The sequence below is a fragment of the Taeniopygia guttata genome, chromosome W (assembly GCF_048771995.1).
Source record: "Taeniopygia guttata chromosome W, bTaeGut7.mat, whole genome shotgun sequence".
Lineage (NCBI taxonomy): Eukaryota > Metazoa > Chordata > Aves > Passeriformes > Estrildidae > Taeniopygia > Taeniopygia guttata.
The window spans coordinates 32673704-32699767 of NC_133064.1; positions in this window are offsets into that span (position 1 = coordinate 32673704).

Below are 26064 nucleotides of genomic sequence, written 5' to 3' on the forward strand. Positions count from 1 at the left end.
ACAGATCATACAGAGGACACAGTTGTGCATCGGTTAGTCCCAGGTACACACATAACCAAGTGATGACACCTATCAATTTCTGAGCATCATTCAGTGTCTTCACCGAATGCACAAATTGACCCTCTTGGTAACGGATTGTCCGTTCCAGAATTTTGACCTCCAAATATTTCCAAGGAGGTTGTTGTTGAACCTTTTCTGTAGCCACCTGCAGCCCATGAGCATGCAAAGCATTGAGCAACTGAGGCTGAATCCACACCAGCTCATTCTGGGTGGATGCAGCCACCAAAATGTCATCCGCATAATGATATAGACGTGCATCAGGAAACTGCTTGCAAACTCCAGACAAGGCACAGGCCACATACCATTGGCGGTGTTACAGTGAGCTCATGGGCACCCTGTGCCCCCCTTCCCCGGGACCCTGTGACTCTGATCAAGATAACCCCTGGATCCTCCTTCCTTCCCCAATGGGGTTGGCAGAGAGCCAGGAAAGCCCACCCTGTCCAAAACCTATATAGACCCCTGAGATTTCCTGTTCTTCCTCTTTTGCCCCGCTCTCCCATGGACACCACAGAATAAAGAGAGCTGTACCAACCAACACCTTGGGGTAAGAGCCTCTTTTGAATATTTATCCCCTCTCCTGGTATTCCTCCCCTCACAGCCCCTTATCTCTGAGCTAGTCAGATTCTTCGGGGGGCTGCATGGAGAGGGGGAAAACTACAGTTGGCGCCCCAACGTGTGCTGCCTCTGAGCCCACGCTGAAGCTGGACCCCCTGTCTCAGTGGATTTCAATAGCTTTTGGGACAGCCCTAGTACTCTAGCTGCCTTTAAAGGCTTTGAGTGACAGGGACAAGTCGGGGACCTCTCCTGAGTACCCCAGGCGAGCCGACTGGAGAGGGACCTCCAGACAACTACACACACGAATCCCGCAGTCGCAGGCTTGGTGAGTTCTCCGTTCGTGTCACCCTGGTACCGCGCCTGACTGGGAGGAGTTACCATAGTGACTGTGGGGGGCTGCTAGCGAGAGGGGGTGCCAGGGACCCTCTGCTAGACAGCGTGGAAACGGTGGGCTGAGGATACCCACGTTCCAGGGGGGAGAAGTGATGGGAGAGAGGGTTGGAGCTGGTCTGGCCAGCAGCGGGACCAGCGCCCCTCCCCCTGACCCCCTTGCTCGGATTTCCACGGAGGGAAATTCGAATCATTCGTGCTGTGTTACTAACTCTGGTGGAGATTAGACCCGTGATACGAGTAAAATCATGGGTACAAAACTGTCGCTGGAACAAAAGAGTACACTAACACATCTTAGCAATATTTTAAACAATGTATCGTTCTCTAACAAGCTTCTCCTGCGTTTTGTGTGCTGGCTAAAAGCAGAAATACCAAATTTTACTGTGCAAGAGCTGAATTAGCTTTCTTTTTGGGACCAAATTGGACAGATATTAACTTTAAAAGTCGAAAATTGTGAACATAAAGCTTCTCGATTTATTCCGATATTTTTACAAGCACGAAAAAAGATTTTGGAAGCAGAACAAAGCATACAAACGCAGAACCACAGTTCGAATATTCCCTTTCCCCCTCCTGCCAACCTCCTCAATATCCCAGCCCTGAAAACCCCTCACCCACCCTTTATTCCCCTCTAACACCTTGCTTTTCTGAGAAATATAGTTCAGAGTTCGCCTCAGGGAGCACCGCAGTGTCTCTGAAGCACTCGTGGCAGGATAATGGTGGCAGCCATGTGCTCGGACCGGCGCCGGCTCCCCCTCCCCCCCTCCCCCTCCCACTCACATTCCTTTCCTTCCCCCGCCCTCCGCCCCCTCCTCCGCCCCCTCCTCCACCCTCCCCTCAACCAATGCCTCCCTATCTCCCACAGATCCACCCCTCCCTCCTTATCAGTGCCAGCCCCTGCGTTGCCCCGGGAACAGGCGCGGGGCCAGCCCCTGCACTGCTCCCAGCCCCAGCACTGATGACAGCAAAGGGGGGGCAGGGGACAGCAGCCCAGCAGCTCAGAGCACGAGCGGGGACCGAGTTTGCACCGCGGGGTAGACAGCCCGGGGGGAGGGGGGGGGGGTCGAGCTGCTTCTTACCGGGACCCAGAGAGGGCTGGGGGGACATAACCCTGCCTCTACTGAGGACTCCATACCATCTGAAGCACCAGTGGTTTATTTAGGGAGAAGAAATGGTACCAGAAGTTATCAACCTCTACCATATAGAGACAAAACAGAAATCTGTAAAGTTCAGAGAGAATTTGGGAGGTCCAGTGAGATTTTTAAAGGTATGATTAGGGCAACCTTCAATTCAAATGAAATGGTACCGAAAGATATAACTGACCTGTTTAAATGTTTACTAACACCCTCTGAATATAAGATATGGGAAAATAAGTGGAAATTGGCTTTGGAAACAGTTTTGCAAGAAATACAACATACACCCAGTGAAGCCCTTGACAGTGAAGGTCAGCCTATTACAATGCATCATTTATGTGGTACAGGAGACATACAATGTCCAGAAAAACAAACCAGACTGTTATCTAAATCGGTTTTGGAAAAAATGTGTAATGCTGCAGAAAAGACTCTGTATCAATTACCAGGAACTGAGGTTAAATGCAGCTATATCAACATTAAACAGTTTCCTTCTGAGAGTTTTTTACAGTTTGTGGATCGTTTGAGAAGCCAAGTTGAAAAACAGGTGCAAGACACCAGGGTACAAACAGAGTTGATTAAAGAAATTGCTCAGAGGAATGCCAATGAGACCTGTCGTAGGATTATTCTCAGTCTTCCTCTTGATCCAGCATCTAGCCTTGCCCAGATGATTGAAGCTTGTGCCAGGAGAGCAGAGCTGCTTGATAGTCCTGTCAGTCATAGAGCACCGGCAGACCTACAGCCTGTTGCCACTGCTGAATCAATCCCAAGGAAGCCACCTAGGTCATCACAACACCTGCAGCACATCATCTGCCTGCGTTGCAAGAAACCAGGACATTTCGCCAGAAACTATCCTCAAAACCAGAACCAGAGACAGATCAACAAACAAAAAAACTGAGTGCACAGCGCGTGCCCACTGCTACGCGCAAAGATATAAATATAGCGGGACCCAAAAGTGACAATGCCTCTCTCTTAACAAATAAGGGGGAGGGTAGGAACCATGCTGGGAAAGAGAGAAAAATAAAAACGTAAAATGTATAATTAACAAGGTTTGGCAGCTGCTAGGCCGACCTCGCCTAGTGACTGCCAAAGGATTTCATTTCAGATCCACTGATTGGAAAGTTATTGTAGTGGACCTGTCAAAAAGCCCACAAGACCTGCAGGCGTACGATATGGAACTGGACAGTGAGTATTTTGTTATTGGGGACACAGAATACACACCTCCAGAGATTGAAATAGTTCCCATAACTACAAAGGGGAAAATATCCAGCCTTATGATGTTGGCACATTGTTTGCATCCTCCATTTTATGTAGAAAAGGGGCAAATTCTGGCACAAGCCATTCCCATCCCAGTAGAAATCACAGTAGAAGGAAAATCACCAGAAGTCTACTGGGCAGAAGTAGTAGGAGAGGATAAACCCTCCATGGCATGCAACCTAGCACATGGATCAGAGAACCTTCAGGTGGAAGGTGTTCTGGACACAGGTGCAGACATCACGGTGATACCCAAAACTATGTGGCCATCACACTGGGAATTGCAACCTGTGGCAGGTAAACTTCAGGGTATATGAGGAACTACACTGGCAAAAATTTCTAAAAATGTAGTGCAAATTGAGGGACCTGACGGGAAATCGGCAAGTGTTCACCCATTTGTGGCAGACTATAAAGCTCCTCTGTGGGGGAGAGACACCATGTCCCAGTGGGGAGTCCAGTTAATCATTCCTAAGACACCCCTGGATTTTCGGAAGTAGCCACTGTGGAGCGCCGCACCCACAAGTTAAAGTGGTTGGATAACACCCCAAAGTGGGTAGCACAGTGGCCTTTGAGTAAAGAAAAACTTGAGGCGCTTGAAAAACTTGTAGAGGAGCAGGTAGCACAAGGACACGTGCAAGAAACAGACAGCCCTTGGATTTTCCCAGTCTTTGTAATAAAGAAGCCTGGGAAGGACAAGTGAAAATTGCTCCACGATCTCAGAGAGATAAACAAAATTGTGGAGGACATTGGGCCTCTCCAACCGGGGATGCCTAGTCCAGCTATGCTTCCCCAGGACTGGAAATTGGCTGTGTTAGATATAAAGGACTGTTTCTTCCAAATTCCATTACACCCTGAAGATGCCCCGAGGTTTGCATTCTCAGTTCCTACTATCAATCGAGAAGCCCCAATGAAACGTTACCACTGGAAAGTTTTGCCCCAAGGTTTAAAATCCAGCCCTTTCATATGCCAACAGTATGTAGCAGCACTACTGTCTCCAGTACGTGCAGAGAGAAAGGATGCCATCATCCTGCACTACATGGATGATGCGCTTGTGTGTGCTCCCAATGACTCTATACTCCAATACATGCTTGACCTAGTGGTTAAAGTTTTAACGTCTGTTGGATTTCAATTGCAGGAAAACAAGGTTCGAAGAATGCCACCTTGGAGATACCTGGGCCTGGAAATTTCTGCACGGACTTGTCGTGGTTTGACACGGAAAAAGAATTTTTCCGGAAGGAAGAGGTCAATTTAGACATTGACTAATTTAAGGTAGACACGCCTTTGAGAACACAGAGGGGTTAAGAGTAAAATTCTCAAGAAAACTTACTCTTAGGTTCTGGTCAGCGGTCAGTGCAGGACTCTACCCTGCCCGGCGACGAGCTGGGTGGGGGAGGGGAAAAGCCATGTGGCCTTCAGAAGTAAGCCCAAGGGTGGAGAGACTAGAACCGGGCTGGCTCCCTGCAAATAGAAGGGTAGAGAAAATCTGAGATGTCTCTGTTCCTCCCAGAGTCTCTCTCTCCCAAGAGAGAAAAAGAGATGGCGGTGGTTTTCCCAGCAGTTCACCGCTGGGAAGGAGAAGAGCGGGGGGGCCGCAAAGTGCCCAGTCGCCTGTGGCAGCTGGAGCCTGGGCAGCAAGCAATCTCTGGGAGTCGGGACTTTTAACCCTTCCTAAGAAATAAAAGCTTTGTAAAATTTTTCTCCTCCTTGGTTTGAAAAGAAAAGAAAAGAGACAGCTTGAGACCTAGGATGTTGGAAGGAGAAATTCTAGGTTGGAGGAAATGATGAAGTGGCTTCTGGCTAAACTTTTTCTTAGTAGCCACAGACTGAACTGATCTTCTCCTCCAAGAGAGACTATATTTTAAGAAAATGCCGGTGAGCCAAAGAAACCATGCTTCAGCTAAGAAACGACAGAAGTGGAGCAAACAGAAAAAAGTTAAAGAGGTTTGTGGTGGTGCCCCCTGTCTTTGCAGAAGAAGAAGAGAAGAAGATCTCTGTTCTTGGACCTTCGGCCCCAGGGGAAAATGGGGGGGACTGTAGTCCCAAAAATGAAAAACTAAACTGTTACTTTTTCCCCTCTTGGCAGGGCATCCTTGAAAAGAAAAATCTCTAAAAGCAGTCTGTCCATCCATGCATTAGTGGTGAGAGCACTGTGCATGGAAAGGAGAGGGTCACCACTGGCAAACTTTTTTTTTTCTCTGGGCAGTGCCATGTGGTGACATGGAAGCACAGGATGTAGCAGCTGTGTTTCTTGGGGGGTCTGTAGCACAAGAGAGACCCCTCTCTCCCTGCAGATAGACTGAGTGTTGATTATCTAGAGAGTAGAAACCTGATTGAGGTCCAGATTGTGTCTCACTGTAGTTTGTTAGAGTTGGGTGGTAGAAGGAGGAATGCTTTAGAAAGTTTTCATTTGGAATTGTGTGTGTTTCTTTTTTCCCCCCCTCTTTAATAATAGCATAGTGGTAGTAGTTTGATAAAGTTTTTTTTCCTTGTTATTAAGCTTGGGCCTGCTTTACTCTGTTCTCAATCACATTTCACAGCATTCAGTTAAGAGATTGCATTTTCATGGGGGCACTGGCATCATGCCAGTGCCAAACCATAACAGGACTATTGTCTCACAGAAATTGGAGATTAATTGCAACCTCAGAACATTAGCAGACCTCCACTCGCTGTGTGGGTCTTTAAATTGGGTAAGGCTCTGGCTAGGCCTCACAAATGAGGACCTGGAACCTCTCTTTAAAGCCAGGGAATCTCAGGAAAACGGGAAACTGGACAAGACAAACGCACATCCAATCAATATGATTAATGCAACGTTCTCAGTTTATTCAAGATCAGGCGGTAGTTTATATAAGCTTCCACATAGTTTACAGAAACAAAGACACTCTAATTGGTAGGCTAACATTGTTTACCTTTTCCTTAAAACGGCCTACACTTTACACCATAAAACCTATACTAGTTCACACCCAGACAATCCAGTGGTCCCCACAACACCTTAAAACATTTTCTATCTGCGCCACAAGCTCTGAATTTCTAACTGCGTCAGAGGCTTTGAAGGCCCCACCAGGCCTCAATCTGAGGCCTAGACTGGAGTAGCTCAACTTTCACAATTCATGCCCTCTTTCTCTCAAAAATGCTGCAACAATTCCCTCTTTTTCTTTTGAGCTACTCAGGCTGGAGTGAAGGCGCAATGAACTAATTTTTGCACACACTGTAAAAAACACGGTATAACAATTAAAATAACTATAAAGATAAAAAAAGTACAATACCAAAAAAAATTAAGTCTTTGACCCAGCCAGGAAAACCTGAAGAATTGAGCCAGTTATCAAATGAAGTGTCCATTTGGAGAACACTGCGTTTGGCTCGTTGAGTCTTCTGAGGCAATTTGAGAACCTGATGTATGGTGGGAACAAAAAGTGTCAACCTACCGATATAACATGGGCCTCCCCTAGCATTCTGAGGGACTGCTGACCAGGCTCGGTCTCCACAAATGAGGAAGGTTCCTGGGGGCAGTTTTCCTGCACCACCTCTTGGCGGTGTCACAGATTGAGTCGAATTGTTACAATATTCTGAATGGTTGTAATACAATGGTGATCTGGGAGACAACCAAGTGTTGTCATCTGTCAATTTTCCATTTTCTTGAGTTGGTTTGGCAGCATAAAATCCAAATATCAAACAGTAATTTCCTGGGACAAAACCCAAAAGACCAAATTCTTGAAAACTGTCATCAGTAAATTTAAGGTTTTGCACAAATGCAACAGCTTGCGCTCCCAGAGTGCTATTTAAATTTATTTGAGCTCAGGTCCAAGTCTTGAACTCTGCCATGGGACCCAACGAGACTCCAAATTAAACAAGTACGAAATAAAAACATTGAGGCCCACCACATTCTTCTCAGGTTCTTGAATGCCCTGTCTAACATAAGAAAACAATCTTAATTCTAAACATAAACTATAACTTCTAATAAACTAACTTCTGATAAAACTAATTTCACACTTATAATATTTCAACTTATTTTTCTGTACTCTACAAAATTAATTTTCATCAGAACTGGATTCATCAGGGATGTTCCAGGCAAACTGTTGTTGTTCACGTTGTTATCACTGCGGGTTGATATCTTTTTCATCTATTTTTAAAATTCTGTTTCTGCCTTTTCGTATCAATGCAGCAAGAGCATCTGTCCTGTCCATCACACGACTTCTTGGTTGGATGGGTAAAAACACTCACTCAAGTAGAATTGCTGTTGATCCACGTTGGGACCTCCCTCTTTTTCTTTTGCCATTGAAAGACAATGGCAAGATGAACAGAAAAATCACAGGCATTACTAAAACTTATTAAAACTTAGCAAAAAAAAAAATTCTATAACATCATTAAAAACACACTTATAAAAAAACCTCAAAGCCCACGATCTTCTGTGGGTGAAACACAAATCTTTGCACAATCCACTTTTGCTGTGCATCCTCTGATCCACTTGTGGAGAGATCAGTGCCCTCTTGCAATTGATAAGTTCCACATTCTTCACTGAAATCCATTTTGATTCTGCACCTGTTAAAACACAAACAAACCCAACACCCCCACAGGGACTGGAGGGTCCTCTCTCAATTCTGTTCCCTAAAACTTGCATGAAGAAATGGAAATATTAACATCTTTGTTATAAACATGAAAAAACATTAAAAACAAAACAATGCACATAGTAAAGAAACTAACAACAAATAAAAATCAATCAAATAATACACAATCAATATTACATATAAAATCACAGTTACCAAGTGCTACACTATCTAATTGTCATCCCAGAGTCTGCAGCAGCTGAAAAACCTTAAAACAACAGAGATTTGGATAAAACATGTCCGGATCATGTCTCTCCAAACTCCCTTTGAGGCTCAGCTGTCCTGTATGGTCAAATTGTCAAGCCAAAAGGACTTGAGTACTTTTTGATGCAGAAAACATCTGGATCAATCACACCATCCACGTAGAGCCAGAGCCTGGCCAGAGCTCGAACTCTAATTGGAGGATATGTTTAAAACAAAAGTCTTAAAAATAACAGTTATAAGTGAAAAACCTTATTATTAACAATTTATCAAAACATCAAATAATTGAGCCTGTCTAAAATTTGTTTTTAAAACAAAAATTCTCTAAATACAACAAACCTTTTCTTCAAAAATCTGAAAATTTGAAGTTTGAAATCTTGAACCAGAACTTGGACTATAAATTTTTAAAAGAAGATGAACTGCAGCTGCATAGAAAATTGAATAAAGAAAACACATGAGTAGTTAAAAAATCAAACACACAGGATCCTGAAAAACACATCTCACAATCAATCACCTAAAAAAACCAATAAAACATATGAAAACTGACTGTAAATATTAAAACAACACCTCAATACCTTAACATCTTAATAATAATTCTTATCATAAAAATCAGACAACTTACATTATATGATCAACCTATTAACAAGAAATGTTTAAAATAGTTTAAAACAATCTTGTCAAAGCATTCATATAACATTAGTAACAATCACTACTTATCTTATCATTACCTACAAAAACTTGACAATTATCATTTATCTTATTATCTATAAAAACTCAAAAACAGAAATTGTGAACTCAATGCCAACATTCCGTCTGACTGACTTTTCTCAAATCTTTGTTTTCAAAGACATTTTTAGCAATTAAATCATTATTAACATTTTCATCTTTCGTCCACATTGTATTTTAAATAACTTTGATTTGCATAATGTCCATCCCTCTTGGCATCTTGGAAAACACTCGGTACTGCTATACTTTTTCATTATGTCTTCTGTCTCCTGCGAGGAATTGAAAAAATTCTGTTGAAATTTTTGCTGTAGTGTTGCCATCTCGCCATCGGTGGACCTGCTGTTTTCGGCGTTGTTGTTACCGTGGCAACCAGGCTGTGCAGCGCCGCCGCCGCCATTGCTGGGTGCTGCGGGGAGATGAGAGGGCGGCGCCGTCTCCCTCCGTCCTTGCTGCGTCACTGTGAGGACGGGAGAGGAGACGCCCCTGCCGCGGCCGGGAATGCCCATCTCCCTCCTCGCGCTGTTGCTCGGCAACAAGGAGCCTTCTGTCTCTCGGCCGAAGTCCGCTCCGCCCCAGGGCCGCCTCAGGCTCGGTGCCGGCCGGCCCCGCTCTGCCTGCCGCTCCGCGGTCCGCCCGGGCGGCTGGCCGGTGCTCACCGCCGCCGCCTGCTGCTGTCTGCCACAGTCCGTTGCCTTAGTTCTGCCAACCCGTTCCGCGAGGGACGAGGAAAGGCTTTCTGTAACTTTTTCTTGCCTTTGTATCTTGCTTTGTGATCGTGTGTCCCTGCTGCAATTGGCAACAGGAAAGTCTGGCTCTGAGTTGTCAGAATCTGAACTCAATGGGAGTGGGCCGCGCAGCGCTACCGTGGTGGAATGGGAACTGGCATTTTCGGGGCTCTGCTCTGGTGTTGTCTGGGTGGCTACTTCTGCCATTCCGCTAGCATTGGGGTGCCCAGCCCCTCCAAGCCGCGCCAGGCTGCTGGCCGCGGCCGCCGCCGCCGGTGGGTATCGGCGAGCCGCTCCTCTGCGTCTGCACGCACGTGCGGCAGCCGCCGCCGCTGCCGCAGCGGGGGGGCGAGGGGCCGGCGCCGCCTCGCTCCCGTCTCCGCCCTGGTCTCCGCCTTGATCTCCGCCCCTGAGTTCCTCCTCCTGACTCAGCCCTGTTTCGTCACCAACTCCGCCTGCCTCCTCAGGTGTCTCCTTGCCTCCCGAGGGACCCGGGAGGGTCACTTCCTGGTCTGCCGCATTTCGCGGAACCGCCGAGCTGTTCACATCCGCCGCTTGCGAGCACACTTCCGTTCCGGGCGCGGCCGCATCCTTGCTTTGTCTCGCGCCGGCCTGCCCCGCGCCGCCCGGCTCCGCGCCTCCCTCCAAACGAGCGACAACATCCCTGACAGAGGGGCTGACTGGAGCTTTCTGCCCCCACACTGGCCGCATATTACAAACATTAAAAAATTTTTCAACCCGAGATGGCTTTCGAACTTCTATCTGTTCTGATGTGGACTGCTCAAATGCCTGAATTGCAGCTTCCGCTGCTTTTTTCTTCGCGGCCATGCTCTGTAAGATATGTAAAACTTTCTTCCAAACACCTCCAAGCTCTAATAGTGTTTTCTTGTCCTTTTTGCCCTCTATCACTGCATCCCAAAGCAGCTGCCCCAACTCTTGCCATTCGGTTTCACTAAAAATCAGCGAAGGTTTCTGCAGCTTGCCTTTGCTTCTTGCCCACAGGACCAACTGCTCTAAATCGGTTTCTTTAACTTTTTCAGCTCTCTTTGAGAGAATATGAAAGAGCAGCCGCACTGAAGCCTGTAAATCTCCATCCATGGTGAACTTTTCACCCTCTCTCTGTCTCCGCGGCTTACCTCACCTCCGCGGGTTGCTCCGCTCTCGCTTTTCCTCGGCAAGGCAGCAACTCCGCTCCAGATTCCCGGCCTCGGCCACGTCCACACCCGCCGTTCGGGTCTCTTGTGAACGCCGAGGTCTTCCCACTGCTCCACGGACTCTCGCAAACAAACAACAATGCGACGAGTCTTTTTCCTCCCGTTGGGAACGGCCCAATTCGGAGTTTGGAGACTTCTGCTCCGTTCCACTTGATCCCCGTTCACAAAAAGTGAATTTGGGATCCCGGTCCCGTCACCATGAGGCGATTTGGACCTGAATTTCTGTCGCGCGACTCAAACCCGACTGCCCGTTACACTAAAAGTAATTTGGCAGCCTTTTCGGAGCCTCCTGAGTCCCGGTCCGGGCGCCACTTAAAGCCAGGGAATCTGAGGAAAACGGGAAACTGGACAAGACAAACGCACATCCAATCAATATGATTAATGCAACGTTCTCCGTTTATTCAAGATATGGCGGTAGTTTATATAAGCTTCCACATAGTTTACAGAAACAAAGACACTCTAATTGGTAGGCTAACATTGTTTACCTTTTCCTTAAAACGACCTACACTTTACACCATAAAACCTATACTAGTTCACACCCAGTGGTCCCCACAACACCTTAAGACATTTTCTATCTGCGCCACAAGCTCTGAATTTCTAACTGCGTCAGAGGCTTTGAAGGCCCCACCAGGCCTCAATCTGAGGCCTAGACTGGAGTAGCTCAACTTTCACAATTCATGCCCTCTTTCTCTCAAAAATGCTGCAACATCTCTTCAATTTATTGAAGGGGGAGAGGGAGCTGGCCTCCCCCAGGGAACTGACTCCAGAGGCAAAGACAGCAATCAAAAAGGTACAGAAGGCCTTGTCAGAAAGGCAGGCACATCGGTGTGACCCAAATATGCCTTTCCAGTTCATTTTTCTAGGAAAGCTTCCACACCTGCATGGGTTGATTTTCCAATGGACCGAGGGGCAGAAGGATTCACTCTTAATCATAGAATGGGTTTTCCTATCGCTCCAAAGATCCAAAACCATCACTAGGCCACAAGAGCTGATAGCAAAGCTGATTCAGAAGGCCAGGGTGAGGCTGTGCGGATTAGCAGGGTGTGACTTTGCATGTATCCACCTTCCAGTCAGGCTTTCTGAGGAGGGAAGGAACTCTCCTGAGAGACTGACCAAAGGGATGTTTGAGCATTTGCTCCAAAGCAGTGTCAGTCTCCAGCTATCTCTGGACACCTACAGGGGACAAATATCAGTCCCTGACCCATCTCACAAGTTGTTCAATGAGGAATTCCACCTTATTCCTCAAGAGAAAAGGAGCCGGAGGGCACTCAGTGCTCTCACAGTGTTCACTGATGCCTCTGGGGCTTCCCACAAGTCGGTGATGACTTGGAGAAATCCACAGACTCAGCATTGGGAAGCTGATGCTGAGCTTGTGGAGGGATCCCCCCAGGTGGCTGAACTGGCTGCAGTGGTGAGAGCTTTTGAGAAGTTTTCCGAGCCGTTCAACTTGGTGACAGACTCTGCCTATGTGGCAGGTATAGTGTCCAGGGCGGAGCAGGCTGTGCTCAAAGAAATAGAAAATGAGCATCTCTTCAGGTTACTCTCAAGGCTAATTTATGTAATCTCTCACCGAGAGCATCCATTCTTTGTGATGCATGTGAGGTCACACACTGATTTGCCAGGTGAGATTGCAGAGGGGAATCGCAGAGCAGACTCCTTCACTGCAACAGTCGAAAAAGCACGTCTCCCTAATGTTTTCCAGCAGGCAAAGCTGAGTCACCAGCACTACCATCAGAATGTGCCAGGTTTGATTCGACAGTTTCAGCTAACACGGAGTCAGGCCCGAGCCATTGTGACCAACTGTCCTAATTGCCAGCTCCAGGCCGTGCCATCGTTGGGCATGGGGGCAAACCCCAGAGGCCTTAGCAGCTGTGAGGTATGGCAGACAGACATCACACACATTCAGAGTTTTGGTCGCCTTGAATGCGTTCATGTGAGCGTGGACACATTCTAAGGTGCAGTGTATGCCTCTGCTCATATAGGACAAAAGCCTGCACATGTCAAACAACACCTAGAGCAAGCATTTTCAGTATTGGGGGTGCCAAAAATGATCAAAACAGATTATGGCCCAGCGTATATATCCAAGGAGTTTCTGGAATTTCTCCAACAGTGGGGAGTGGAACATAAGACTGGCATTGCCCACTCCCCCACAGGTCAAGCTGTAGTTGAGCGTGCACACCAGACGCTCAAGCAGGTATTGAAAAAACAAAACAGCTCAGCTCCGTGGATGTCTCCACGAGAAAAGCTCTGTAAAGCCATGTTTACCATCAATTTTCTGAATTGTTCATTCGAAAATATGAGTCCACCGGTCGTGCGTCACTTTAATAGTGGCAATCAGTTCAAATTGTCTCAGCATCCCCCGATCTTGATTAGGGATCCAGTAACTTGGGAAACCAAGGGTCCCTATGGACTTGTAACCTGGGGTCGTGGTTATGCGTGTGTAGCTACTCCCTCAGGCCCTCGGTGGATTCCCCAGAAGTGGGTGAAACCTTTTGTCCCCAAGAATCCAGGTCAAACAGAAGGGGACAAGAAGGAAGTAGCTGATGCTTCAAAGAGAAGACGCCGCCGGATGGAAGAAGAAGAAAGTTCCTAGGCATGAATTCCTTCCAGCAGAAACAGAAACTTTAATATGTTCTTAAAATGTTTGTTTTTCCTCTTAGAGAAAACCTACCTCCCACTCAACCCTGTGATGAACCCCATGCAAGTTGTCATCCTGAACATGCTGAAGAGAATGTTCAAGGGATGGGGATTCACGGGGTGGTGGACATCTGTTGTTAGATCAATTTTGTTAGTCCTATTTATTCTGTTCCTTGTAACCCTAGCGTTCGGGATCCTGCGTCACTTGATTTTCAAAGCTATCAAGGGCCTCATACCTTCTACCTCAGAGGTCAACCACATAGAGTTGGCTAACCTGAGGAGGCCTGACTACGCCACCAACTGTAGGTGGTGGGAAACCCATACTCAGGGTTGAATTGAGCCCAGTGAATTCCTGCAACCTTGTTTAACAAATAAGGGGGAGGTGTTACAGTGAGCTCATGGGCACCCTGTGCCCCCCTTCCCCGGGACCCTGTGACTTTCATCAAGATAACCCCTGGATCCTCCTTCCTGCCCCAACGGGATTGGCAGAGAGCCAGGAAAGCCCACCCTGTCCAAAACCTATATAGACCCCTGAGATTTCCTGTTCTTCCTCTTTTGCCCCGCTCTCCCAAGGACACCACAGAATAAAGAGAGCTGTACCAACCAACACCTTGGGGTAAGAGCCTCTTTTGAATATTTATCCCCTCTCCTGGTATTCCTCCCCTCACAGCCCCTTATCTCTGAGCTAGTCAGATTCTTCGGGGGGCTGCGTGGAGGGGGGAAAACTACATGGCATATGGCCAGGGAATTGCACATCTCCTGGGGCAAAACTCTCAATTGATATTGCTGTGTGGGGTCAGCATTGTCTATTGCTGGCACCGAGAAGGCAAATTTTGGTCTGTCATTGGAATGCAAAGGATTTGTAAAGAAACAATTCTTCAAATCCACGATGAAGATTGGCCAACCCACAGGAAGCATGATGGGCAATGGCATGCCCGCCTGCAATGTTCCCATGCTTTCCATGATGGCACTGACCTTTTGGAGGTCTTGTAACAACCTCCATTTCCCAGATTTTTTCTTGATGTAGAAGACAGGAGTGTTCCAGGGACTAGTAGAAGGCTCCAGACGACCGTGGTCCAACTGCTCCTGTACCAGATTTCGAAGGGCAATCAATTTATCTTGAGGAAGGGGCCACTGGTTTTCCCAAACAGTTTTGTCCACCAGCCACCTTATAGGAGGTGTAGGACACTCTGCACGCTTCATCACAGTGGCCCCCATCAAAAACCCATCCTGATGCGCACCCCTCACGCAGACAGAACATCCCTCCCCCAGAGGTTAGCAGGAGTAGAAGTAACATGAGGCCTAATCCAGGCCGCCTGTCCCTCTGGGTTTGTGACCAGCACAGACTGCTGGCTAACGTAACATCGTGCTGTTCCCCCCAGTCCTGCGACAGGCGTTTCCACTGGATTCAGGGGCCAGTCCAGAGGCCAGGTGGCAAGGGAGAGAACCATGACGTCAGCGCCACTGTCGAGAAGCCTGCAGAGGTGGAACTCCGACAGCGCCGCACCAGGGATGGACAGGGTACACAGCATCTCGGGACGGTCTTTGGTCAGGACAGTGGTCCAGTGAACTTGAGGCAGCCCTGTGGATCCAAAGCCTCCAGCCCCACGTTACTGGTCAGCTGCCCTGCAAAGAGAAGACTTAAAGGGCACAAGTTGAGCAAGTCGCGTCCCCTTCGGGATCGTGATGAGGGAGTGGGTGTGGAGACCATTGCACATATCTGCCCTGTGAAGTCTGCATCAATGAGCACCAGGTGCACAATGATGCCCTGAAGAGTGGCACTAGACCTCCCCATAGGGAGAGCACTCATGCCCTCACCCAAGTGAGCAAAGGCATCCAGGGAAACCTTGTGTATTTGACAAGATTCAAAGACAACTGTTGCTGCTGTGCAGACATCCACACCTGCTGAGCCGCGGGTGCTGGCTGCAAGCTGGCTGAGCAAACCTCCATGGGCTCCGGGGTCTGGAGAGGAACTTGTGTCTGGGCGTGCCTCCCCTTCACGCTCCGCTTCATGTTTCCTGGGCCTGGCAGTGCTTGGCCATTAACATGAACAATTGCCTTGCAGACATTTGTCATATGGTTTGGCCTTCCACACTGGCCACACAAGAACATGGGAAGTTTGACCTTCTGGGCTTTCTTCCCCCGTTTTTTTGCTGGCCTGAGCATTGCCCTGCTGTTGCTGGCAGCCCTGCGGCACTGCCCAGACTGGCTGCGCAGCAATAGTCCAGGCAGCCACCTTTTGAACCGAGAGGCCTAGGTTTGCACAGGCCTCTGCCATCTGCGAGACAGTAGGCTCACCAGGAAGAGCCTCTGTAACTCTCTTACAGTCTGCGTTACAGTTGCTTCTTGCCAGGTTCGCAATCACAACCCTCCTTGTCTCAGGATCTGCCAACTGCCTCTCCACAGAGGCAGTCAGCCTCCCTGCTAATTTCATGAAAGGCTCATCAACCCCCTGGACAATGGTCGCAAATGGCTGCTTCGGAGCAGTCATTTCCAGGGTCCGAACTATTGCCGCCACGCCTAATGTCTGGCACTGTTCAAGCACGAGGGGATTCTATCTGGCTTGTCCCTGAGGATCAACATAATTGCCTGTGCACATCAACATTTCAGTGCTAACCACACACCTGGGATCCTGTGGCCCTGGAGAGTAATATTCTTCTGCACTGTGCTGGTCGCCAAGCGAGTCCACTTGTTCTCAAAAACGTCAAACTCCACAGGGTCAAAAAGAGCATGTGCCAAAGAAAATGTCGTAAGGTGTCAGCACCTCAGCAACAAGCATTCGGAGCACCTGCATATCTTCAGCAGACCTGACACCATGCTGAGCAACTGTATCACGGACTTCCTTCGCCATCTTAAATGATAAAGGCTGATGAGTGTTGTGAGTAACACCCTTGAGCACAGGGAAAGCTTGGGGACCCCCTGGCAAGGTTGCAGCACCTGCCATGCCCCGTCCCGTGGGCTCCACAGGGACAGCGGCAGCCCCTTGGCTGCCAGGCGGTGCAACATCACTTGACACCACGCCTCCCGCAACATCAGCAGAGCCAGAGGAGCCTCCTCTGCGATCCTGCAGACACTGCGAGGAGGCAGATTCACACACCTGCTCGGCCTTATCTCAGACCTCTTGCCAAAATCGCCCGTGGTCGTTCGGACGCACGGTCACCTGACAGGCGGGAAGAGTCCACAAAGCCGACGGGGAGGGTCCGCGGCCACGGGAACCCACAGTTCTCCCGCCGGCCGCGTCAGCAGTCGCGCTAAACACCCCAGTGCCCCGCCATGCTGCAACCCCAACACCCGCTGGAGGAGGCGAAGGCGTGGCCAAACCAGCCGGCAGCCCGGCCTATCAGCAGAGGGCACCGCGGCAGGCGCCGGCGCAGACCGCAGACCCGGCGCGGCGCCCCCCTCCCCCGGCATGGGGGACGGGTGGGGTGCAAAGAGAGACGCAGCGTGCGGAGCCACGTCACGGCCCCAAGGAGAGTCGGACCCGTGCCGCGCAGCCGCGGAGCGGAGCGGGCTGCCCATCTGCTGGGGCGGGGACTGACGGAACACCGACCAATGCGCCGCCGCCGGAGGCTTCCGCTTCCTGCTCATGCCCAGCAGGCTCAGAAATGGGAGACTCTGCCCTCCCGGAAGACGAGCCCAAGTCCGGAGCGTGTGAATCCGTGAGTGCATCTACTAACAGTCACTTGGCATGCGTCCGCATCCACTTCAGCCAGGCGAACCCGCTCCCGACGCCCCCAGGGTGTATGTTGTAGAAATACCGCAATTTGGACACAGTATTGTCACCGAGTCAGACTCAATCAGAGGCAGAGGCTGATCCAAGGGCCCCCCACCGCCCCCGAGCGCCGGGAAGGCATAAACAATAAGTTATTTACAGCAAGTTATGTGAGAAAGTTTGCTACAAGAATGTAAACTCAGAAGGCTTTAGAAAAACTTAAAAAATCAGGGCGACAGTACACATCATGTGGGGTGGCTGAGCAGAAATTTCCACAGACCAGAGGGTTTGTGGCAGTCCCGTGGATCCAAAACCACCCCTCTAACAAGTCTGCTGGTCAGTCCTGGAGACACATGACTGAAAAGGCACAAGTTGAGCAATATGAGTTGTTGCAGCATTTTTGAAAGAAAGAGGGCATGAACTGTGAAAGTTGAGCTACTCCAGGCTAGGCCTCAGATTGAGGCCTGGTGTGGCCTTCAAAGCCTCTGACGCAGTTAGAAATTCAGGGCTTGTGGCGCAGATAGAAAATAGTCTTAAGGTGTTGTGGGGACCACTGAGTTGTCTGGGTGTGAATTAGTATAGGTTTTATGGTGTAAAGTGTAGGCCGTTTTAAGGGAAAGGTAAACAATGTTAGCCTACCAATTAGAGTGTCTTTGTTTCTGTAAACTATGTGGAAGCTTATATAAACTACCGCCTTATCTTGAATAAAGGGAAAACGCTTGATTAACCACATTGGTTTGAACCTGCGTTTGTCTTGTCCAGCTTTCCGTTTTTCTGAGATTCCCTGGCTTTAAGTGGCGCCCGGACCAGGGACTCAGGAGGCTCCGAAAAGGCTGCCAAATTACTTTTAGAGTAACGGGCAGTCAGGTTTGAGTCGCGCGACAGGAATTCAGGTCCAAATCGCCTCATGGTGACGGGACCGGGATCCCAAATTCACCTTTTGTGAACGGGGATCAGGTGGAACGGAGCAGAAGTCTCCAAACTCCGAATTGGGCCGTTCCCAACGGGAGAAAAAAAGACTCTTCGCATTGTTGTTTGCTTGCGAGAGTCCGTTGGAGCAGTGGGAAGACCTCGGCGTTCACAAAGGACCCGAACGGCGGGTGTGGACGTGGCCGAGGCCGGGGAGCTGGAGCGGGAGCTGCTGCCTTGCCGAAGAAAAGCGAGAGCGGAGCAGCCCGCGGAGACTGAGGTAAGCCGCGAACAGAAAGAGAGGGTGAAAGTTCACCATGGATGGAGATTTACAGGCTTCAGTGCGGCTGCTCTTTCATATTCTCTCAAAGAGAGCTGAAAAAGTTAAAGAAGCCGATTTAGAACAGTTGGTCCTTTGGGCGAGAAGCAAAGGCAAGCTGCAAAAACCTTCGCTGATTTTTAGTAAAGTCGAATCGCAAGAGCTGGGGCAGCTGCTTTGGCACGCAGTGATAGAGGGCGGAGATGGGAGAGAAGCAGTGCTGGCCCCTCGCCCCCCCGCAGCAGCGGCGGCGGCGGCGAGCAACCCGGCGCGGCATGTCAATTGTAGCAGAAACAAGCGATCACAAAGCAAGATACAAAGGCAAGAAAAAGTTACAGAAAGCCCTTCCTCGTCCCTTGCGGAACGGGTTGGCAGAACTAAGGCAACGGACTGTGGCGGAGAGCAGCAGGGTGCAGCGGTGAGCACCGGCCAGCCGCCCGGGCGGATCGCGGAGCGGCAGGCGGGTGCGGGGCCGGGCAGAGCGGGGCCAGGCAGAGCGGGGCCAGGCAGAGCGGGGCCAGGCAGAGCGGGGCCGGCCAGCACCGAGCCTGAGGCGGCCCCGGGGCGGAGCGGACTTCGGCCGAGAGACAGAAGGCTCCTTGTTGCCGAGCAACAGCGCAAGGGTGGAGACGGGCATTCCCCGGGGCTAGGCCGCGCTGGAGTCGGAGCAGGCGGGGCGCGGCCGCATCAGGAGCGTCTCCTCACCCGTCCCCACAGTGACGCAGCAAGGACGGGAGCGAGACGGCGCCGCCCCCCTCATCTCCCCGCAGCACCCAGCAATGGCGGCGGAGACGCTGCACAGCCTGGTTGCCACGGTAACGACAACCCCGAGAGCAGCAGCGCCACCGATGGCGAGATGGCAACACTACAGCAAAAATTTCAACAGCATTTTTTTTTTTTCAACTCCTTGCAAGAGACAAAAGACGTAATGAAAAAGTATAGCAATACTGAGTGTTTTCCAAGAAACCAAGAGGGATGGACATTATGCAAATCAAAGTTATTTCAAATACAATGTGGATGAAAATTACTGTAAAACAAAAAAGGATAGAAATGTTAATAATTATTTAATTGCTAAAAATGTCTTTGAAAGCAAAGATTTGAGAAAAGTCAGTCAGATGGAATGTTGGCATTGAGTTCACAATTTCTGTTTTTGAGTTTTGTAGATAATAAGATAAATGATAATTGTCAAGTTTTTGTAGGTAATGATAAATAGTAATGATTGTTACTAATGTTATATGAATGCTTGACAAGATTGTTTTAAACTATTTTAAACATTTCTTGTTAATAGGTTGATCATATAATGTAAGTTGTCTGATTTTTGTGATAAGAATTATTATTAAGATGTTAAGGTATTGAGATGTTGTTTTAATATTTACCGTCAGTTTTCATATGTTTTATGGGGTTTTTTTTAGGTGATTGATTGTAAGATGTGTTTTTCAGGATCCTGTGTGCTTGATTTTTTAACTACTCATGTGTTTTCTTTATTCAATTTTCTATGCAGCTGCAGTTCATCTTTTAGAAATTTATAGTCCAAGTTCTGGTTCAAGATTTCAGACTTCAAATTCTCAGATTTTTGAAGAAAAGGTTTGTTGTATTTAGGGAATTTTTGTCTTGAAGGAAATTTTAGACAAGCTCAATTATTTGATGTTTTGATATATTTCCATTTCTTCATGCAAGTTTTAGGGAACAGAATTGAGAGAGGACCCTCCAGTCCCTGTGGGGGTGTTGGGTTTGTTTGTGTTTTAACAGGTGCAGAATCAAAATGGATTTCAGTGAAGAATGTGGAACTTATCAATTGCAAGAGGGCACTGATCTCTCCACACGTGGATCAGAGGATGCACAGCAAAAGTGGATTGTGCAAAGATTTGTGTTTCACCCACAGAAGATCGTGGGCTTTGAGTTTTTTCTTTATAAGTGTGTTTTTAATGATGTTATAGAATTTTTTTTGCTAAGTTTTTAATAAGTTTTAGTAATGCCTGTGATTTTTCTGTTCATCTTGCCACTGTCTTTCAATGGCAAAAGAAAAAGAGGGAGGTCCCAACGGGGATCAACAGAAATTCTACTTGAGTGAGTGTTTTTACCCATCCAACCAAGAAGTCGTGTGATGGACAGGACAGATGCTCTTGCTGCATTGATACGAAAAGGCAGAAACAGAATTTTAAAAATAGATGAAACAGAAAAATAAGTTGAAATATCATAAGTGTGAAGTTAGATTTATCAGAAGTTCGTTTATCAGAAGTTATAGTTTATGTTTAGAATTAAGATTGTTTCTTTCATGTTAGACAAGGTATTCAAGAACCTGAGAAGAATGTGGTGGGCCTCAATGTTTTTATTTCGCACTTGTTTAATTTTTGGAGTCTCGTTGGGTCCCATGGCAGAGTTCAAGACTTGGACCTGAGCTCAAATAAGTTTAAATAGCACTCTGGGAGCGCAAGCTGTTGCATTTGTGCAAAACCTTAAATTTACTGATGATAGTTTTCAAGAATTTGGTCTTTTGGGTTCTGTCCCAGGAAATTACTGTTTGATATTTGGATCTTATGCTACCAAACCAACTCAAGAAAATGGAAAATTGACAGATGACAACACTTGATTGTCTCCCAGATCACCATTGTATTACAACTATTTAGAATATTGTAACAATTCGACTCCAAGAGGTAGTGCAGGAAAAACTGCCCCCAGGAACCTTCCTCATTTGTGGAGACCGAGCCTGGTCAGCAGTCCCTCAAAATGCTAGGGGAGGCCCATGTTATATCGGTAGGTTGATGCTTTTTGCTCCCACCATACATCAGGTTCTCGAATTGCCTCAGAAGACTCAACGAGCCAAACGCAGTGTTCTCCAAATGGACACTTCATTTGATAACTGGCTCAATTCTTCAGGTTTTTCTGGCTGGGTCAAAGACAGTGTGTGCAAAAATTAGTTCATTGTGCCTTCACTCCAGCCTGAGTAGCTCAAAAGAAAAAGAGGGAATTGTTGCAGCATTTTTGAAAGAAAGAGGGCATGAACTGTGAAAGTTGAGCTACTCCAGGCTAGGCCTCAGATTGAGGCCTGGTGTGGCCTTCAAAGCCTCTGACGCAGTTAGAAATTCAGGGCTTGTGGCGCAGATAGAAAATAGTCTTAAGGTGTTGTGGGGACCACTGAGTTGTCTGGGTGTGAATTAGTATAGGTTTTATGGTGTAAAGTGTAGGCCGTTTTAAGGGAAAGGTAAACAATGTTAGCCTACCAATTAGAGTGTCTTTGTTTCTGTAAACTATGTGGAAGCTTATATAAACTACCGCCTTATCTTGAATAAAGGGAAAACGCTTGATTAACCACATTGGTTTGAACCTGCGTTTGTCTTGTCCAGCTTTCCGTTTTTCTGAGATTCCCTGGCTTTAATGAGTCCCTGCCGGAATAGTGATGAGGGGGTGGGCATGGAAACCGTAGCACAAATATGACCTGAAAAGTCAGAGTCAATGACTTCTGGGTGAACAAAGATTCCTTGGTGGGTGACACTAGATTTTCCCACAAGCAGTGCTCCCAGTCCTTGTCGCAAAGGTCTGAACATGTCCAAAGAAACCTTATGTTCATGACAGGATTCTAAGATGACTGTGTCAGTGGTACGTGTACCCACACTGATGGAGCCATGCATGATGCCTCCAAGCTGGCTGGGCAGACCTGAACCGGCACCATAGTCTGAGGAATCACTTGTGTCAGGACGCAATTCCCTCATGCGCTCATCTTCCCGTTTCCTGGAACCGCCAAAGGCTGGCCATTGGTATGAAATTTAGACTTGCGTTGGTTTGAATAATGACAAGGTGGCATCCGGCCCTGTTTGTTTGCGTGTTCCTTGCTTTTTCTTGCCCTTATTTTTGCTCTTCTTCTGTTGTCCATCCCCTAATGGTATCTGGCCGGACTGTAAAGCACCCTCCAGAGCAGACACCTTGCAGTCTAGAGAACCTGTCTTGGCAGATGCATTGACCATGTCTGTCAGCGTTGGGTCGCCTGGAAGAGCATCTATGATCTTCTGGCACTAACTGTTTGAGCTGTCCCAAGCTAACTGCTTACATAAACTCTGCCTTAAGGTATCATCCTCAACCTCTTTCTCCAGGGCAGCTGCAAGCTTCTCGGCAAATGGCAAAAAAGGCTCACCTGCTCCTTGAGTTATTGTATACCGTGGCCTGGGATAGTGTCATGGTTTGACACTGGCACAATGCCAGTGCCCCCATGAAAATGCAATCTCTCAACTGAATGCTGTGAAATGCGATCGAGAGCAGAGCAAAGCAGGCCCAAGCTTAATAACAGGAAAAAAAACTTTATTAAACTACTACCACTATGCTACTATAAAAGGGGGGGGGGGAGGGGGGAAAGAAGAAAGAAAACACACAATTCAAAATGAAAACCTTCCAAAGCATTCCTCCTCCCACCACCCAACTCCAACAAACCACAGTGAGATACAATCTGGACCCCAACCAGGTTTCCACCCTCCAGATAATCAACACCCAGTCCATCTGCAGGGAGAGAGGAGTCTCTCTTTTGCCACAGACCCCCCAAGAAACACAGCTGCCACATCCTGTGCTTCCATGTCACCACATGGCACCGCCCGGAGAAAAAAGTTTGCCAATGGTGACCCTCTCCTTTCCATGCACAGTGCTCTCACCACCAATGCATGGATGGACAGACTGCTTTTAGGATTTTTTTCCTTTCAAGGATGCCCTGCCAAGAGGGGAAAAAACAACAGTTCAGTTTTTCATTTTTGGGACCAACAGTCCCTCCCATTTTCCCCTGGGGCCGAGGATCCACGAACAGAGATCTTCTTCTCTTCTTCCTCTCTGAAGACAGGGGGGCACCACCACAAACCTCCTTAACTTTTCTCTGTTCACTCCACTTCTGTCTTTTCCCAGATGAAGCATGGTCTCTTTGGCTCACCAGCATCCTCCTAAAATACAGTCTCTCTTGGAGGAGAAGATCAGTTCAATCTGTGGCTACCAAGAAAAAGTCCAGCCAAAAGCCACTCCATCATCTCCTCCCACCTAGAATTTCTCCTTCCAACATCCCGGGTCCCAGGCTGTCTCTCTTCCTCTCTTTTCAAACCAAGGAGGAGAAAAATTTCACAAAGCTTTCATTTCTCAGGAAGGGTTAAAAGTCCCGACTCCCAGAGCTGGCTTGCTGCCCAGGCTCCAGCTCCCACAGCCCGGCTGGGCACCTTGCAATCCCCCCGCTCTTCTCCTTCCCCGCGGTGAACTGCTGATAAAACCACCGCCGTCTCTTTTTCTCTCTTGGGAGAGAGAGACTCTGGGGGGAACGGAGACATCCCAGATTTTCTCCACCCTTCCATCTGCAGGGGGCCAGCCCGGGTTCCAGCCCCTCCACCCTTGGGCCTACCTCCGAAGGCCACATGGCTTCTCCCCTCCCCCACCCAGCTCGTGGCCGGGCAGGGGAGAGTCCTGCACTGACCGCTGACCGGAACCCAAGAGAGCGAGTTCCCCTGGGAATTCTGCTTTTAACCCCTCTGTGTTCTCAGAGCCGTGTCCACCTTCAATTGGTCAATGTCCAAATTGACCTCTCCCTTCCGGAAAAATTATTTTTCCGTGTCAAACCACGACAGATAGGCCATCTCAATAGTTTTTAACAATGCATTAAATCTTACCCTTTGACTATACTCAAGAATGGTGGAGTCCCAGGTAGCCTGAAAATCAGGATTGGAAAAGGCCTGCTCTCCAAGGAGAACATCCACCCCCACGCAATACCTAGGGTTTTCCTGAGGCAGAAGCCTGTTGCTTGCTGCAACCCTTTCAGCAGCCTGCATCCAGTTGTCTGAAAAAACCCCATATTGCACAGGCTGGAACGGTGCCTAAGCAATATGTCTAAAATCAAATGCCGCAAGCAGGTCTGTGTTTAACACTGAGAGCCTGCATAACTTGCACAGAGCCAAGGCCATATTTTGCAACCTTCTCTTGCAAATCTTGGATCACCTGCCAAGCAATCACATCATGCCTGTTGGCGTGTCCTGAATTTGGGACCACTTTATACATGGGAAAAGCTTGCACCTCGCCTTGTGGCAGAGCACGGTCTCCCTGAACCACCTGTGTCTCCTCCACAGATGCCGGATAAGCTATCTGACCAACATCTGTGGCCCCTTCCCCCAGATCTACTGTGGTGTCAGCTGTACATAGTGGCCTTCCTGCCCTGTCCAACAGGTCCTCATCCCCAGCTTCTGAAGCTCGTGTCTTAACTGCATCCCAAAAGCTGTGAGAGTTCTTGGGGTGCACGTTCACCTGGCAAGGGGGAAAAGTCCAGAGATTACGCATGGACGATGATTCCACCCGTCGGTGCCAGTGTTCCGTCACCAGGGCACACCCCCTCCAGGGGTCTGGCCGCTGGCATTCATCACTGTTGCTGTCCCCATCCAAGGATGGAGAGGACAGCCTGCAGACAGCACGGGGTGGTGGGTAGGCTGCTAACTGTGTCATGGCCAGGGGCCCAGCCGCAGATGGCATGGTTGAAAGCACTGCGGCAGGTGGCGGGGCCGTGGCCAGTGGCACCGCCGCCGCCACCACCGGTGGCAATTGCGAAGGTGTAAAAGACATTAAGTCAACCAAGTCAGCCGCTGCGCCGGGAGGAGAAGGCAGTTGTTCTGCAACCAAAGATGGGGGACTGAAAGGAGACACAGTCCCTGCTGTGTGATTTACCATTCGGGGAGACGGTGCTGATGCGGTGGTCACGGTCGCTGTTGTCCACGCAGGTACCATGGAAAAGGAGGGGGAAACCGATGGGGTGTGTGATTTCGGCTGGAACAAACACCTGTCGGAAGGCATTGATGATGGGCATGGACGGCACAGCCACGCAGGCTCTGTGGCTGACGACAAGGGAGTGGACAGAGCGACCAGTGTGGTCTTGACGACTGCCAACAGTAGAGCTGACTCCGCGCTCACCTGCGATATGGGAGGGGGATCTTGAGCTGGGAACTGCAGCTCCTGCCGACCATGAAAAAGTTGGCCCCCAGTGTGAAGAGGGGGGCAAAGGTGGGGCCGGCTGCCGCAGCGGTTCGCCAACCACTCTTGGCATGAAATCAGAGAAATGACATTGCCAGCCACAACAGAGGGGCCAAAAGCGGCACAAGTGGGGAAGAGCTGTTCCCTGGGCTCTGCCGAGATGTGGCTATTGCTCTCAGCGGCATTGATGTTGCGGGAGGAGGAGACGGAAACCTCCCAGAGTCATAGGGACAAAGACTTGTGCCTTAGCGCTCTCTCTTGTCCCCCTTTTCGTCCCAGCTAGCTCTGTGAGGGGGGGGGAGCGCTGGCAACTTCCGTGTTTTCCGGCGAACCCTCGCGGGTGTCGGCCGGTGCTGCGTGGGTCTGGGAGCTTAGGCGAGTCCCGAGGCGAACAAAGGAGAGAGACTTTTTCCCCCGCGGGCGATATCTCGGTTTATTATGGCTTGGTTGGGGAGGAAAAAACCGAGAAGCTGCTGCGTGCTAAGTTCGAGTTTGTCCGTGCCGCCTGGCCGATCCGGGGGCGGGGCGGCGCGCTCCGGCGCTGGCCGCGATCCAAGAGACGCTGTGAGCAGAGCCGCGGCGCTGCTGCCGGCACGTGCAGGAGCCGCGGCGACCGCGGCAGCGGCGGCGGCAGCGGTTCGGCTGAGGCGGCGATCGCGGGG